Below are 6,722 nucleotides of genomic sequence, written 5' to 3'. Positions count from 1 at the left end.
ATAAATTAACAGTTGTGCATTTTTGTACTATATGTGCATTTTTTCGGCCCATATATTCACATTTAGAACAAACATGAACAACGTGAACACGATAGGAACATAAATTAACATGTGTGCATTTTTATACTATATGTGCATTTTGTGGTCCATATATTCACAGCCATATACGCCCCACCAAATTAACGGATCAACTATTAATTTGTGTTCATACATGGGCCAAAAACAACAGCTGACCATAAGGCATTATGCACAATCGAAAGGCAGAAGAACATGCAAATTAATTTAGACTGAATATGTACAAAGGAGCAAAAACATTGAATCAGTTACTGATTTTCTGTTTCTTTAGCTTTGCTAGACTTAGGTCTATCCTCTGCTGTGTGATGATCTACAATTGTTTGATCATATGCTCCTCGCTCAACGGGTTTAGTACATGTTAATTTTGTGTATCCAACCCCCCTCTGCTAAGCTCCAAGTCTTGTCTTCTCCTTAGTAGATCCAGTGTCCAAGTCCTCAAAGAATATGATTGCTGTTGGTTTTGATTGTCGTCACATGTTGTTGATTGAACATATAACATCTGCAGAAAGTAAACATAGCAGCTGATTAAATATTAACAAACAATAATTGATTTACATATTGTCACGGATCAACGTTCTTACCGTTAAACATGTTAGAGGGCATGCGTAAAATGACAAAAAACTGTCTCTTTTCCAACACAGCTTGCTCGTACCTATGCAACCATATACGTATTTGCATCAATCAATTCTTGGGATCATGTCTAAGCTATGAACGCGGCTGAGGAACCCCAAATTGCAAACACCGACTATGCTGCATTTTGCAAGCGTGTTCACGACGATGACCAGGAAACTCATCCTGAACATCACACCCGCGTCATCTGATTTCTGAACAACGTTCATCACGTCCTTTGGCCTCATTCTATCTTTACTGAATTGCTTCCGCTATGATGAAACAATTGCATCGTTGCATTTGGATGGTTCAATCAGATTCAAGTCTAATCCTCCCGTTGGCAGCCCCAGTACATCATGTATCGACTTGATCGTAACTGGTATTTGTCCATCCCTCAGTTGTATTGTCATAGTCGATGTATCTAACATATCCATGACATAATGACCTAATTTAGACGGAATGTCGTCTAAAGTCATATCAAGCAACGTATCAAATCCCATCTCCTTGATTGCTGCCCTTTGGTTAGAGTTTAATGCTTTAACCGTCTCCCACAATGCCTTCGGAGATGTTCTGGTTCTAATTCCTAATGAGTACTCTTTCACATCATTATGTTCTACTATGCCTTCCTTTCCTTGTTCATTCTTCAACTTTAGTGGTGCACGCATTATCTCATTCGGCGCCTTAACTTCAGTTTGGACATTATCGTCCAAAATAATTTCCGGCTCCAAAGCTGCATTCATGAACGAACTACGTTAAAAATTAACTCCACAATATCATGGACCATCCTATTTTCATTGTGTGAGTTTGTTAGGCGTAAATATTTTAATACATTATAAATAATCAATAGTTATATATAAACAATAGACAGTTTGTGTTCACTGTATATATTAGGTGACCAAAACAGGTGAAGTGTGTAATCAATTTACACATCAACACAATCTATCCATGTTTGAACACAGGGGGCACGGGCTCAAAGAAATGCAAATGAACATCTACAAACATTTCGAATATGATGCATATTAAGGGACGGTTGGAATTTAGGTCTCGAGGTGAGTGGCGGAAAGACCTATGAAATATCAAACAACATCAACCTTTTGAAAAGGTTTTAAGGATACGTATTACCTTGCGGTACTGGAACTTTGTATACTTGATTGCCCGACCTTTCCGGCACCATTCCAATTCGCACGGCTTGCTTACTAGTTTGTTGAACCATTGATTTGATCACTTTTAAATCTGCATCAATAACCACAAGGTTTCATATCGATAACCACAAGGTTTTAAAATCAAATGTGAACGTGTATGAAGACAATAAAATATATATGCACCTTTAGACAACATTGTAATACATATCTCTTGTTGCATATTACCGTAGTTATTCTACGAACAGGAATATGCCAATATCAACCCTTGTGTAATGTAATAACATAGCTTGGCACACACGTTCAAGTGGTTTTACATTATCATACTGTGAAACATATTAGCATGTTAAGAAGGGGACACATACGTAACATTGGTATTTACATGATCCTAGTGTGAAAAATGTTAACATATTAAGATGATGAATACATTTTACCATATGCGATCATAATGATGCAGATGAACAGTTTCGACCAATCTGAATGTTATTGTCTCTATTTATGTTAATGTTAATATGTTTACCGAATGTTCATACATGAGATAGCTGTCATGTATCCTTTTAGTATGTCAAGATACCGAAATTGAGTTCCCATGTCCAGCATACTAATATGGATTTGAAATCAAATGTTCACTTACTTTGAATATTTTATAAATCCAACATGCCTACTATATGATCAAAAATACAACCTTTCACATGGGTAGCCAAAATAACGTTACAAAGAATACTTAAATGCTAAACATATGTGTTCCACTAACTTACAAGGAAATAACAGTCGAGCTTCATCAATGAAGTTGACTCACTTCAGTGGTAAGATTTAGAGAGAGATATAAATTACCTTAATAGGATGGTGGATCGCAATTTGTCAATAACAAAAAATAGTTAGCTCGAGAGAATGTACAATAGATTATATATTTGCAGCAAGGTAGATATGAAAAGTATAATACATCATAGGAAGGCTGTGATATGTAAAAGTACGGGAACTGTCCCACAAAAATGATCTTTCCTATTGATACAATAACATCTTTTTGGCTTTCATATGTGAACACGATATGAATAGTTGTTACCTAAATTTGGTGGGCCGTCTATGGCTGTGAATATATGGGCCAAAGCACATTTAGTACAAAAATGAACAAACGTGAACACAATATGAACATAAATTAACAGCTGTGCATTTTTAATATGAAGCTGCGTAAACATAAATTTAATATAATGTTTCTGTTTCGTCTTAGAAGCAGTGTAAACAGAAAGGCAGCCCAGTGGTGATGGCCTTTATATACTTAACCAAACTTGTAGTCCAAACTGAAACAGACCCAAAAACAGCAGTTGGCCATAAGGACATCACCATTCTATGTGTGTGTGTGTGTGTGTGTTGTGCACATACCATTTACTGTTGATGGCTAACCATATTTGCCAAACATCTTGTTGCTGATTTACTTGGATTAGATGAATCAAGTATTGCAGTTGGCCAGGAAATATGTTCATCTTATGTGAGAATACCATTTATACCATTTAGACAAAATACAGGCTGGTGATAACATTCAAGCTACACAGCAAGAAAACCCATGCCTTTATGAGCATAACTCCATCATGATCATAAGGCCCAAAAACAGCAACTGACCATAAGTCATTATGCACAAACCGAAAACAGAAGAGCATGCAAACTAAGTTAGACTAAAGATGTACAAAGGAGCACAAACATTGAAGCAGGTTATATTCAAAGAATTTATGCAGAATGTTGTGTGTATGTGTGTCTAAAAGATGAAATGCACTGATGCAAGGTCACACAATGATAAATAAATCAAGAAAATGATAAGAATAGTCATATGGAACCGTAGGGACATAACATGTTTGTGGCAAGATGTGTGTGCATGTGTGTGTGTTGTTATTAGATCAACGCATATTCACATTTTCATTATGCACAATGTAAACAAGTTCTCATTGATGTAAAACTAAATGCTTAATTGATTGAACATATGTGCTTCTACCATTTGATATGAACTTAAATCGTTCATATATGGGCCAAAAATGAACAAACGTGAACACGATATGGACAACTTCTACCTTAATTTGGTGGGCCGTCTATGGCTGTGAATATATGGGCGAAAAATGAACAAACGTGAACACGATATGAACTTTTGCTACCTTAATTTGGTGGATCCAACAATATGAACACAAATTTTTTGTGTGACCATATGTCCAACAAGATGAAGCACTATCACAACTTATATGTGAATAAGGATCGGGGACATGTTATATATGTGAAACTAATGACAAACTTAGAAACACATATTATATATGTGAAACTAATGACATGTTATATGTGTGAAACTAATGACAAACTTACAAACACATATATTCACATTTAGTAAAAAAAAATGAACAAACATGAACACGTTATGAACATAAATTAACAGTTGTGCATTTTTGTACTATATGTGCATTTTTTCGGCCCATATATTCACATTTAGAACAAACATGAACAACGTGAACACGATAGAAACATAAATTAACAGCTATGCATTTTTGTACTATATGTTCATTTTTTGGCCCATATATTCACATCCATATATGCACTACAACAAAAAAGGATTTATAGGACACTTTTTTGGGAGACTTTTCGAAAACCGTCCTTTAAAAAGGCTAATACGACACATTATTTTATGAGTCCTATTTGACTTAATCTTATAGGACTCTTACTTTTGATGTCTTATTAACATATCTTGACGTCCTATCATGTAATCTAATGCGACTTTTGAATGTCATATTATTTTATGTTCTAATAGGACACTTTTAAGTGTCGTATTATTTTAAAGACCAATATCTTATTTTAAATGCTAATATGACCCTTTCAATTATCCTATTTTTTTAAAAGCTAATACAACACGGTTGGTTGTCCTATTAGAGATTAAGAGCTAATAGGACATTTTTAAGTGTCCATTAAAGTTTAAAATAATATGAATATAATTATATATTTAGAAATATATTTTTGTCTTTTAAAGTTTTAAACTCTTATGATTTATATAAAATTATAAACACTGGGCCAAAATACTTGTTGAAAGCCCAGATACTTGTTGCAGCAAAAATAGACTTGATGGACCATAAAATACTTGTTAAAACAACTTTACTATTTTCATTTGGAAAGCCCAAATACTTGATAAGCAAAAACAGCCCAAATACTCAAATCCGGTTGCAACTTGCGATTGCGACCATCATCGAGATAGAATCCGGTTGCGACTTGCGATCATCATCGAGAATAGAATCCGTTTGCGATCGAAACATCTAAACCCTGAGAATCTCAAAGCCTGGTTGTTTGCGATCGACTCCTCTGCACTGTTTGAGATCCGTCAAGCCCTCGGTCTTTGAAGCCCTAGCTGTTTGTCAAAGTCTGAGAAAGTTTTCGGTTGCAACATTGACGGTAACAAAATCAAACCGACTAGTATTTTTTCTAACTTAAATTTGTAGTGCACTTATGTATTTTTTATGTTAATTGTGTTAATATGTAGTAATTATGTTAATTGTGTTAATATGTAGTAACATTGATATCTTAGTATCGAGTTGAAAGTGTGCTTCGATAAGAGTAGCTAACAGGAGGTTATGTATTTTTATCTTCTTAAAAATCTCTTATCTGTGCTGAAAAAGTGGCTGCTCTATTTGTAAATTTTAGTCAGTTAAAATTGGTGCACATCATGACTACCACATGTGTCGATCGTGTATAAACAAATACTTTTATGGAGCTTGTGAATTTTAGCCATGAAAAAATCCCACTAGAAATTACTGGTCCAGGTCCATCATTGGATTTATGTTATTGTTGTTTTGAGTAAATATGATTTGATATGATAATTCTTAATGATTTGATCATAATCGGATAAAGATGATTGATTTAATCCACATGATATTAAAATATTAAGCAAAACAATCAATAGTATAATGGAAATCTGTTTGGGTTGTATGCTCCATCAATAACTAGCTTAATTGGTGCCTTTTGTTATTTATTTAGGGGCCAATATGGATAATAGTTGGATGTTGTTACCAAGAATGACTATCGAGTATCAAAGATCCTTGGAAGAATTTCTTGGTCTTATGTTTTCTAACGAGTGTTCAAGTGGGCAGATGTTATGTCCATGCATTAAATGCGGTAATGAGGCATGGGTTACTCAAGAGGAGGCTAGAATGCATCTCATATGCGATGGATTTTTAAAAGGTTATAGAATTAYACCTTCTATTTCCCAACCCTTTCGTCCTATATTGGATACACTCGATGACATGCAAGGATTGGTGCATGATGCTTTTGGTATCTTAGATGAAAACATACTTGAAGATGAAATAGACGTAGAAGAGGAAGAACCGGATGAGCCGAATCCAGAAGCAAAAAAGTTTTATAAACTATTAGAAGATGCAGAGAAAGAACTATATCCCGGATGTGGAAAATTCTCCGTACTTTCATTTATTGTTAGACTATTTCATAGCAAGTGTATAGGGAAATGCAATGACCAAGGTTTCACCATGGTGCTTGATACATTGAGGGAGGCATTCCCAAATGCTTCTATTCCCAAGTCATTGTATGAAATGAAGAAGATTATAAAGGATTTGGGTCTTAGTTATGAGAAAATTGATGCATGCCCAAATGACTGTATTTTGTACCGCAACAAAAATTGTAAGAAGATTGAATGTGATATTTGTCACACATCAAGGTATCAACAAAGCGAAAATGAATCCCAAGATAAGTCAACTACATCCCATAAGCAGAAGAAGATTGCGGCAAAAGTTTTGCGCTATTTTCCACTCAAACCAAGGTTGCAAAGGCTATATATGTCTTCCAAAACTGCTGTCTCCATGAGATGGCATGAGGAGAGTCGTACTAGAGATGGTTGTTTGAGACATCCTGCAGATTCCCCAGCTT

This window comes from Cynara cardunculus, assembly GCF_001531365.2.
Source record: "Cynara cardunculus var. scolymus isolate 2C chromosome LG 5, CcrdV1, whole genome shotgun sequence".
Lineage (NCBI taxonomy): Eukaryota > Viridiplantae > Streptophyta > Magnoliopsida > Asterales > Asteraceae > Cynara > Cynara cardunculus.
This window is presented reverse-complemented; position numbering follows the sequence as displayed.